Source organism: Centruroides vittatus, unplaced genomic scaffold (assembly GCF_030686945.1).
Source record: "Centruroides vittatus isolate TY-2023 unplaced genomic scaffold, ASM3068694v2 contig_391, whole genome shotgun sequence".
In the NCBI taxonomy this organism is placed as follows: Eukaryota; Metazoa; Arthropoda; class Arachnida; order Scorpiones; family Buthidae; genus Centruroides; species Centruroides vittatus.
The window spans coordinates 2869188-2881754 of NW_027122207.1; the positions used below are offsets into that span (position 1 = coordinate 2869188).

Below are 12567 nucleotides of genomic sequence, written 5' to 3' on the forward strand. Positions count from 1 at the left end.
AAACATCTCCGCATTCTTTCGGTTTATTTATGTGTCGTTTTAGCATTTCTAAATATTTAATATGTTTAAAGTGTTTCTTCATTGTTTAAAAGTTTTTCACCGACTGAAGCTAACTTTAATAAATGTGGCAAGAAAGATGAACAATGTTCTTTTCTCTCGTACCCATCCCCGCATCCTTCTAAACAACTCGAAGAACTGCCCTTATCTTAACTGTACGCTGCGTTTTCCACGTCTTTTATAGCTTTAGCTGTGATAAAGGAGTCACTAAAGAGATATTGAAAACGTGGTTTCTCAGCCGGCAACTTCCTAATCTGCTGCTGTTTCTAACGGAACGAACCGTGTCGAGACTTACAAAATTAACAAAAACGCATGGAGAAAAAAATTAACAATAACTTAAAGAAAGAGGCTATCTAGTGTACTTGATTTAATCAACTTACTTTATGAATTGATTCGCGAATAATTGGTAAATGATGCGTTACTGTTAAACCATAAGAATATGGTTAACGGTAATAAAATTAAAGCATCCCAGTCTGAATCACATAATAGATTATCTAGTATAAGTGAATTGACAACTAAATGTATGATATAGGGTCTATAACCTATAATTTATCCGCGAAACTTGGAATTCATATAAAAATAAAACGCGTTTTAAGTGTAAAAATGTTATTGCTAGAGTACTTTAACCATATTTCATTATAGTGAAATATGACAAAGGATTTTTTTAGGTCATGAATGAATAATCTATCTTAGCCTTAAACCATTGTATTCTTTAAATTTTTTATCACGTAAACATCTATTAAGTTATTTATTCTTCGTTTACTTTTTATGAAGAATTGTTAATTGATTGTAAATAATTGAAATAAATAATAGATTAATTATTTACTCAAGTTAAACACTCTCTTTCAAAAAGCAAAAGTCATTCGTTCGAATTTATTATTTAAAAATATTTTTAAAATAATCATATATAGTAAAATTAATTACTTACTTCCAATAAAAACAATTATATTACAATAAAAGATTTAATTAATTATTTAAACGGTATTCTTAATTTATTAAATTATGTTATTATCTAACTTAAATGTATAAAAAATAAGTTAAATATTGTAATCTTAATTGAAACTTACTAACTTATTAAATGAGAAAATTCCGAACATATTTTAATTATATATATATATATATATATAAAAGACTACTTTTAGAATTGAGAAATTTTGATCAAAATTCTTTCCTTAATGAATTTATTAAATTGACCATTTATTGTTTTATTAAATCTCAAACTTAATCATATTTAATACTGATATATTTGAGTAAAAAGTTAAGAGATCGTATATTTAGTTAATTATTCACAAGATAATGAAAATTTATCTTTATTGAAATGTTTACATGAACTTTTATTATTAAATATTTTAATTATGCCTGTGTTAAACGATAATTCAGCATTATGTCTATAAAGGTGTGTTTCATTTATGTTTATTGCTCGTAAATCCCAGAAGATTAAAATAAACTTCATTTTTTTAAATTCTATGTTAACTTAAACTATATTCTTATATTTAAAGTTAATATCATGCTGAAAATTCTCTTGGCAAAAATTTTTATATAAAATGATCAATAAAATCATCTAAAATATATTTTTCTAGAATCCTGCTCTTAGTTTAAAATCTCTTTATAAGTTTAATTTTTTAAACGTTTCGTCTTAAAAAACACATCATAATTAATTAATTAATGGATATAATTCTTTCCTAGTTACTAAATTAATATCGTACAGTAGCATGCAATTAACAGAAAAAAATCTTCTGTAAAAAAACTGAAACATCGTTATCAATTTTCTGATTAAAACAAGAACGAAAGCTTCAGTAAAAGTTATTTTTAAAAATCTAAATCGAATAGGTGGAGTCTAAAAACAAGTGATAATCGGCAGATCTTGAAGCACGTAAAAAGCGATTATCCACCAAAAAGTGTTTCCTTTAATTTGCTAATGGCAGAATACTGTCAAAAACAAATGCCTATACGCGTGACTTAATACTATAATCTTTTTTATACTTAAACTATCTATCGTATACTATGGAAATTTGTTCCACTATCTTCCTACCGTACTTAATGTATTTTTAATAAGGTATATTTACGGTATAATGTAACTAATTATAACACACATAGCATCAATTGATAGAAAAAGAAACTGTTTATAAAATATAAGACTTAAATGCTGTGGTAAAGATTTTACAAGATGATGTATAAGTTTTCAAAAGTTTGGGTCTTATGCTACCTTTACAATATTTATCTGCTTTGTATAAATATAGGAAATCCCTAAGACGTGATCCCATCGAAACATGAATACTTGAATAGACTAACGTTTGTTGTATAAGATAATGGTTCACAATCAGAGGATGAAGTGATATTTAAAATGTGTACTTCCCTCTCATTATTGTTTCTAAAACTAACATATTACACTATCAAATTTAAGTACGATGAAATATTTAAATTTTTATGAAAATTAAGTGTTATAAAAATTCTCTAGAATGCTTATTTACGTATATGAATTGTTAGACTTTATAATGTCCATTTACATACATATATACATTTTTATCTAGTTTTTATTCTATACATCTTACATTTTATAAAAATTATATTACATTTTGTTTCGTTCCAGGAGGACATTAAAACGCGAGAATATTTACATATTCTAAATAGGTAAGTAAACTTGTTATTAAAATATTTTTGATATGTAAAGTACAAGAGATAAAGTGATAATTAATTAATTTAAATTAAATTTTAAACGGAATAATTTTAAGTTAAAATTAGCTAATCAAAATATATAACTTAATTGAAACGATTATTTGAAGTAATGTAATATATATACATAATACTGTACTGTTAATACTAGCTAAACAGTAGTATCAGGAATTTGCTGACAAGTAGCTATTATCTCCAAGAATGCGCTGAAGCAAGATTTTTTCTTCCCCCTTTAGAATTACAAAACGTTTCTGAGAAATAGTTCAGCCAAATATCTTCTAGTATTGTTTCTAATGCAAATTTAGTAGTAATTCTCCTTAAAAATTAATTATCTTAAGTGCTTATCGTTTCAATAATAAAAGAAGATATACGAAAAAGTGTCTACAATAACTTTTTGTATATTTTATACGTGAACAATATTAAAATTCTAAAATAGAATTTTTCTAAAAATATCTTCTCTAGCTATCAGTTTTAAAATGTAGATTTCGAATATCGGATTTACGTATTTTTTTGTCGAATAAACTGAATGTATGTGGTATATTATCGGAATTTTTAAGCCATAAATTATAATTTTGGTAGCAGATTCGTATCGTAACGAGCAGACATAAAATGGTTTTTGCCTATTTTGCGTTTTAAAGCTGGAAACGTAGATGTGTGCAACATTCCACCCTTTTTACCTTTACACTATATACATGTCAGGTACATTATCATTCATATTATCTAAATGTCCAGGATACGGGTTGTCGATTATGCTTACATCCATTGACAGCTCATAGATCTTTTCACAAGCAAATGTGCTATAGCATCTAATGTTCTATACCTTTCTTGGCAATGGTATCAGGATGCTGACAGCACACCAGCAGGCAAAAACAGCATCGTCTAGCTCGAAAAGCTAAAACTATCAAGAATTCCTGGTCTGACGACTTACTTTCTTTCCACGTTTGACAAGTAACAGGGTCTGCAGATTTCTGTCTTTTTAGTCAAGGTCACGACTCGACTGCCATTTCTTATATATAAAAAAACAAATCAAAGTCAAATGATAAATATTTCATACCAAAGGAATTTTCAAAGGAAAAAGTCGGTTAATTTTATCGAGATATTTTGAAATTTATTTTCAGGGATGAAAATTCCAGTAGAATGATAACATTTTATTATGTAACGAAGTCATTTGCGCTTTACATTTGTTAATAGTTCAAGAACTTTCCATTGATTTCTCGTTTAAATTAAAAGCATTTCAGAAATGTTAAGAATTTCGTAGATTCTTTAAATAATATTATAAAATTTTTTATATATTCGAGTATGGTTTCACAACATCTCTAATTGACAACCTCTATTTAGCACACTGGCATATTACCGCATTGGGAAGGAATAGAGTTCGAGATTCCTCTCGGAGTTCGTGACTCACTAGCTGAAACTAAATTAAAGTAGACCTATTTTACTAAATTTAGGTCTATCTAAATCACCGAAACCAAACAGATTAGCTTTGAACAGTGCCTTTTGTATGATATAACTTACAAGATACTCATCTTTGAAAATCTATATATAGAAAATTAACTATTATGCAGCTCTCATTCATCAGGATAAAATGAATGAATTCTGTATCTTTCTTCGGTATCAATTACATGTTTTGTAAAAAAAAAACTTTGCTAGGTAGCTCTTTAAAGTTTTTCACAAGTGTATAATTATGATGCGTTAAAGAAAAAATATAAAATAAACAGTATAAAATTACTTTATTGATTTTTTAAAATGTTTATTAGTTATTAGTAATTAAAATTAAATAATGTTACTTTTTGAAGAAGCAAGTATAAAAAATTCTAACTGTACTTAAAGTTTTAAAAATTTAAGCTTCTTTATCTGATTTATAGAATGTGTAAGTATCATTGAAAGTTTTAGTTATATTAAGCTGAATAAAAAAAAAACTTAAGTAAATTTTATGAATGACTCAATTAACAAGGTAGAAAAAAAAGAAACGGCAATAAAATTAATTAATTCTAACCAACTCATATAAATTAGAAATAAAGAATTCCTAAATAAATTCTAAGCTTACAGATGTTGCAAGTTCCATTGTTGTTTATACAGTTAACGAAACTCTGAGTTCTTTTGCTATTTTTAATAGAATAAAAGAGTTAATTGTTATACAGTATATTGATGCGCTGAATACATACGAACAGCTTTTTAATATTCTTTTCGTTAGAGGAAAAAAAAGAGGCTAAACAAACAAAGAACTTAAAATAAAAACTTTTGCTTATTTAACAAATTACGGAATAAGTAGGCTACACCTTCATCAATCTAAAGCGACACATTCAGTGTTTACGAGATAAAGCGAGTCTATTTTTTTCAGTTCCATTACCGTCTCAAATTCTTATGGAAATGAAGGAAGCAGATCTCATAAATAACATATCGGTAAAAATAACGGAGTTCTTGCTTTCATTTACATAACATTCGACATACTCTCCTCATTAATGGTTGCTGTTCGAAGCTATACAGGTCTCTTATCTGTTCCCACATTTTCCCTCACGCAATCCGGGGATAGATACCGTTCTTCATTTATTACCATTTTTAGAAAGATCCTAAAACTACTTGATTTTTTTTTAATATATATATATATATATGTACTTTCACTTAAAACGGCGCATATTTTCATTCAGAATACGTAAAATCTTGGATAAATTACAGTTTCCCTCGTGGTAAATGGAAAAATATATAGTTTGGACGTTTCCATTTTCTGTTTTTGTCACGCTCCTATCGGAAATTCATTCGTGAAAGTTTTTGATTCGAGCAGTCGTAAATTATCACGAATACGTTTAGCACGCGAATATATTTTGTAAATAATTTAAATTTAACAAAAATATTAGCTTATGTAAAATTTAATTAACTTATGATGTTAATTATACGATTTTTAATTCTTAATATTGTTATGTTTCATTATCATTAATACTATTTTATTATGTGTTTATTTTTTTTTTATAATTGATTTTATTCCGGATTATATTAAATTATCAAATTGTTTGAATACGTAAAACTCAAATAAATATGTTTAATTATTTTCTTAAATATCTAAACTATAAATACGTTAAAATTTTTCAAATTATAGCATTGACTCGTTACACTTTTCATTTTTAAAATTCACTTGATATTCCTGGGATGCTAATGTATTTTATAAATAGTTTAATATAATAAAATATAATTAATTACTTTATAACAATACCTACTAATTAACTACTATTAACAATACACAATATTTAAAATGATTTTACTATATTTTAAAACACTGTTTTAATATTTGCATTTTATTTTTATTTATTTTTTTTTAATTTTCTCATAATTTTAAAGTTACAGAACTACTTAATAAAGTAGAAATAATCTCATTTAGTTGTTTTTTATTTCTAAATTATGGACAAGAATGGGATTTGTAGATTAAAATCGTGTGTGATGTAGAAAGATCTCGGCATAATATATTAGTTGTAAGATTCATATGACTTCCATAGGATGCGGTTATGTAAACAGAGCGTGTTGTAAAATCAGATTTGACAAAGCGAGAAATGATGTATTGAAATGAGAGCAGCATATTATGAATGTGAGAAGGAAGCTTTTATAAAACATGTCGTATGAATGTAAGGAGAACAGCACTAGTTTGTCAGCAGAAGAATGCGCCAAGAAGATAAATTAGCAATTTAATTATTTTTCTTTATTGAAGCCAGCCTTCAAATGCTAAATATAGATAGAGGCAGAATTTTTCATCACGGATTCTGAAGTACTAAATAGCTTAAAATAAAATTCAGTAGTTAATAAAATTTTATAAAATCGCATAAAGAATGGAATTCGAAAAGAAATTACATATAGAAAATAAAATGGGATTTTTTTTTTTTTTTAAAGTATACAGTTTCGTTCTGTTTTAAGTATTTATTTATGTTTATAGAAGATTTTCTTTGATTTCTTAGTGAGATGGAAGTGATATTTGGGAAATATTTATTTAGTTAGATGATTTAATACTAGAATTCTTGGAGTAAAAACCTAATAAAAATGGAGTGGAAGCGTATGTATTTTAATACGAAAGTTTATATATAGTCAAAAAATATAGCATATAGTCAAAAAAGGTTATTGCATTTAATGGGTTCAGGTTCTGAGCAGATGTGTGGTCTCCAATAAAATGAAGAAATATGTTCCTGCTAAGAAATAGTCGATGACGAAGTTACAAGTGTTAAATGTCAAAGTAATTGTGATATAAGAGCTCGACGAGAAATTGGAAGAGTAAAACGGACAAAATTTATCCGTTTTTTTTTTCTAACGTTCATTTATTTGTTCACACCAACTGGTCCGCTCTCTACTTTCTTGTAAGTGAAGCTCGTAAACGGAAACAACTCGTTACGAAAAACAACCATTGGGATAGAACCCGATTTTACACAAATTAGATTAAATAAACGAAATAAAAATTCTTATACCCTGATCCGAAACTCGATTTTTTCAAGCTATCTTTTTTTCCCCCTGTACAACAAAAGCAAACTTTGTTATATATTGTCCAACTAATAATAAATTCTAGAAAATCGCTTTTTTTTTCAAAAGTTCTTACGATAAGTAACTGCAATAAAATGTAAGAAACGTATCAATAATAAATTTTTCTATTATTTAAATTTATCTGACTTCTTTACTGAATATAGAAATGTATACGCTTGATTTATTAAAATTAATTAAGATATTAAATTCGAAATGAAATGGTTGAAAATTAAAAATAAATTCTACACTTTAGTGTGTCAATGTAAATATAATATAATAATTAAATTAATCTTCGTATCGACAATAACACGGATGGACTAATGAGGTGATCTTAATTGGATTAATGGTAAGTCTTTACTCGATGACCATGATTGATGCATTGCTATGGACGGAGAAACTAAACCAGGAATTTAGATTAAAATGGATATTGTTACCAATTTAGTTATCTAAGCGTGAATTATTGTCATATTTTATTAATTTTCGCCTAATTTCACTATCACAGTTAGTTAATGATGTGTTGTTAATCAATCAGTATACACAATAAAGGTGGTTGTACTTAATTTTCTACTGAAGATGTTGTTGTATAATTACTAGTACTTGTTTCCTTAATTGAAACTTATCTTGTCAGTTAATATCAATTTTATTTGTAGAAATTACAAAATTTTGACAAATTTTTCCTTCCTCTAACCTTGAGGTATGCATTTTCAAATTTAAGATCATTGTCATTATTAAATGCTCGAACTATCAGAAAAATGATAAATGACTAAAATTAAACAAATTAAGCAAAGATTTTTATTTAGTATTTTCAGAAAATATTTTCCGTATAATGAAATTCGACAATTTCTCTCGTCTTTAAGTCGGAAACTTGTAAATTCACCTTTATCTAATCTCGTGAAGAGAAATAAAGAATGATGTAGTCAAGAGTTGGATCAGATGATTAAATTTTCTTCATTTAACAATTTATACTCTTAATTTTATCATATTTCAAATATGTAGCAATTTCTGTATAGTTGATGCAAGATTGAAACATTTTTATTATTATTTTTAAGTCAATGTATCATACTTTTTATATTGGATTAAAAAAAATAAAAAGAATTCTTGGAATTTTATTCGGTAATGTTATGAAAAGGAAATAAATCGAATGAATTAGGCTGGAGTCTACTTGATTTTTGCTTCAATCAGTAACTATAATTTACATTCAAACATCAGTGATTTTTCTCACATACACGTTTGATAATTGGAGCGGGCGAGAGATTTATCACGCTAGTTTCTTTTTTCCAACGTTGAAAGCTTACTCATGGCCAAACCAGCACTGATTACTCGGCGTAGTAACGGCGAAAAGAAATTACATAGCTAGCCTCCCGCGTACAATACGTGTTAGCACGCCACTGAACTCTTCGATTGTGATGACAGTGGAAGAAACAATCCCACCATATAGCTCGAAAACCCATCACCTAGGCTACTGTAAACAGGTGCGTGCGTGGGGAAAAAACTGGTCAGAAAGGGAAGAACATTATCGACTGTTGAGGGGTGGAGAAGTTTCTACTCGGACCCCCAAAAGTAATCTGTTATTCTATATAGTAACAGTTTTTCGCTCGCGCTATCTAAAGATACTTGGTAAGTTTGTTTCATCTATTTTCTTTTAAGTGATTTGAAGATTCTAGAGGGCTGTTTTGCATTCAATTCTCTTCTTGTGTAAACATATTCTAAATGGAAAAATATGTTCCCAGTTTTATTTACTTTGGAATTAAATTCGTGGCTATCTGTTCTTACGATAAGTGTTGTTATTCGCATTAAACGAAACTATATTTTTTGAAAATTTAAAATAGAATTCATGGATAACACTTATACACAGATACATATTTCACAGGGGTTCAAGCTGTGCAATATATTTAATACCATATACAAACAGAAAAAGGAAGAGATAAAGTATAAAAATAAGGAGACTATATGTTTAAAAAATGTTTACTAAATCGTTTAAATTCCAAAAATATCTTAATTAAGATATTTACATCATCGTAGAGATCGCCGGTTTCGGCATTATCGCGATATACTCGACTGATGTGATAAGAGCAATGGCAATTTGCAACAAACCATTGGCAGAATGGACACCGAGGGACCCTGAAGGTCATAACAATACGGCGTGTCTCGAACTATGTCGTTTAGAAGTGGGTTTAGAAGTGCTGCTGGAGGCTACACTTAGCCTGTTAATATGGGTAATTAGCTATCTTTATAGCAATCGGGCAATGCGTGCGTGAATTATATTCCTTATACATTGTAAGCGCTATTCGTCTTTTCTCCGGATAGAATAATGGAGTATGTTGACAGACGTATTACTAAGCAGACGATGGCCAAGATTTCCCTACTGTAAATACTGCCAATTACCATAATGGGTGTCGGTTGCTTGCTCTTTATGAGTCAAAATTACGTCCCGAGTAGCACAGATTTGCTGAAATGTGACACCATAGTCAATAGCTGCACAATCTCTGCTATTACCGTCAACGAGCGGTATAAACACGTCCGTTCCTGTTATTTTTTTATGGTGAGTTGCATAACCAGGTGGATAAATTTGTAGCTATCTTCATTGCCATCTGAAACCGAGAAATTTCGCTTGGGAATTTTATAAATTGTTATTATTCAAAATGGTTTGTGACGTTGTAAGCCGCCCGTTACGATCCGGTTGAAAATATCTGAAAACAATAAAATTCCTAGATATGCATTATCTTTACCTGCCCATTCTTCACTACACACGTGCTTGACTTACGACCAATCAGGTTATACTCACGTTTCGCATTGCTTTGTGGATCACGTTCTTCCTTCATACAGTTTGATTTCAAACAATCGTGACTAAGCTGAAAATTACTGGCTTACGGTAAAAAAAAATTCATCATCTGCGGTCAATACAACTTTTATCTATTGTTTCTAATAATTGAAATGAATGAAAGAGTCGTAAAAGGAAAATAGAATTGCATTTCATAACAGGTTTGCGTTGATTAAATTAATGGAGTATGAAAATGGTCACGATCGTTCTCGTTCGTAGCTAAGAAGTCGAATTTATGCTTCGGATATTTTAAATTTTCTGTCGACAATAACACGAGTATTTCTGAAAGAAGGTTTCTGTGTTAGAATATTGCATGAATTGCAGAAAATTTTAGCTAGAATAAGTAGTTGTTTCAATATCCAAGATATCTTCCTTCAGGTCTTCTATTTGTCACAGCGAATTTCCTAACCCAACGAATTTCGAGACCATTCTAAGGGTGACAGTTACCATGGTAGGACGCAGGCCATGGATCACCTTGTCTAGTAGAATCGTGACATCGGCGTGTCTTGGTGCCACATGGAATACAAGTGGATACATTGATGTCTTCGTGCATCGAAATACCACTTTGTAATGCATTTCTACGTTCTTGTCACTGAAAGCTTTAGACTTCTTCATTGATCCTAGTCTTCTCGCTAGCACTAACCAAAGCGCATCCTAGATGGATCTTTTTTTCTACGTTTCAAATTTTTCTCTTCTATGGGATTCACGTACTTCGTGTGCTTCTATACAAAGAAACGTGACGTCTCAACACGAATTCCTTCTCCTTAAAAATGATAGATTTTTTCTCTACAAGTTTAATTGACTAGAATTATCATTTAGGTAAACCTACACCGATAAATCTTTCGTTTAATATATTAAATCTGCAATTTGTTACACGCTTTGTTTATTCAGTAACAGAGAAAATGTACGATGTTTACGACGTTGAAACGATTATAAAAATACTTTTATCACATCAATTAATCTTAAAATATTCGTAATTTTCGAATCTCAATCCATTAGTAATGAACGTTACTTAGGCCTGTCTTTTCTCATTAAGAAAACTTATTACAACCATTTTTGAATGATTTAATACATTTTTTTAAACATTCTGTCATATTTTATAAAGATAGATTATTATAAATTTTTTACCTCGGAGTATCATTAATAACTAAAATCCCACATTAAGACGTGTTTGCAATCTAAACTTTATAAAAATAAAACAGTAACAAACACAATATCGTATTAAAATTAATGTAATTGTGTGCTTAGACAAATTAAAGGTTTTTCTAAAATTTCAGTATAAATTCAATATTTTTATATTTTTCTTTTCGAATAATTTAAATTTTTTTTAGTTTGTTTCGAATGATAAAGCAACAATTTTATAATATATATTAAAGTTCTTGTACGGTTTTTAATGTGTAAACTCGTTTTAAATACTTTAAAATTTACTAAACTTAATCATAGATTAATAACATAAACTTGATATTAATAGACAAAAATATTTTTATTTTATTAATAATTACTTAGATTATGGTTTTAAAATTTAAAGTTAGAATAATGACTGGAAACGATCAGATATACAATAATTTTCCAAGCTTTCGAGCCACACTAATCATAGGATTTGAACAAATTAACTGTTTCCTGTATCCCTATATATCTAATTTAGTTGCCTGACAAGACTTCAATTTTAGATGACGTTTCTATTCCTAGAAATAGGATATTATCATTAATCTTGGAATATTATTTAATTCTCGCAGCATCTATGAAATCTCATAATAACTGTCGAACGATAATGCTGAGTGAAACCTTGTTAAACAGGTTGAAGAGATGGGCAATCGAATTCCATGTTTTGTCAATTCTTCTAAGTGACCTAATGACCATTAACGCATCCATTAACTAGTCTGTTGAAAATTTTCGGCTTTGCAGTTTAAATACGATTAAATACAGTATAGCGATCAGTATATAATCCATCAAAGCTTTACGCTACATTAATTCAAATGGAAATTGCCTATTTTCTGCTGAAATAAGTAGATTTCTCCTTCGCCTACTCAACTTTTAATTAATGTGACAATCATAAACACTCTCCCCTTTAATATCTAAACCGTTCAAAAACTTAACTTAAAAATCATTAATGGTAGAATAGAAGTTGAATAAGATTTCGGGATATTTTTCTTTCCATATATCACTTTGCAAAAATCAAATTTTAATAAGATGAATGTTTTATTAACTGCACTGGCGAAGGTTCGATACGTATTCCAAGGCAAGAATATGCCATTAAAGTAAACAGAAAATGCTATTTATCATTCGCTATAGGCGCATAGTATCTATTAAAACTAATAATAATAACTTTTTGAATGACAAACGATGTAATTTTGTTCTAACATTTTTGGAACATATAAAAGCTTATTCGGGGGTTTAAGTTATGTTTTACTTCGGTAAGATAACTAGGAATAAATCAAAAAATGAAGCAGAACAATGAGGACGGCGAATTTCTGTTACAAATTATTAACTTCGTTCCCCCTTCTTCAAAATATGATCCTATT

The 12567-nt window shown here is 28.5% G+C and overlaps 1 protein-coding gene across 2 annotated transcripts in view; it reads left to right on the forward strand.

Annotated features, from left to right (window-relative positions):
* LOC136975904 (plexin-B-like) overlaps positions 1-12567 on the forward strand; it is a 302414-nt gene that overhangs the window by 98257 nt on the left and 191590 nt on the right. For both annotated transcript variants that reach the window (XM_067271069.1, XM_067271070.1), the window contains one exon: positions 2648-2688. The gene's annotated coding sequence lies outside the window, so the exon portion shown is untranslated. The remainder of the gene's footprint in view (positions 1-2647; positions 2689-12567) is intronic.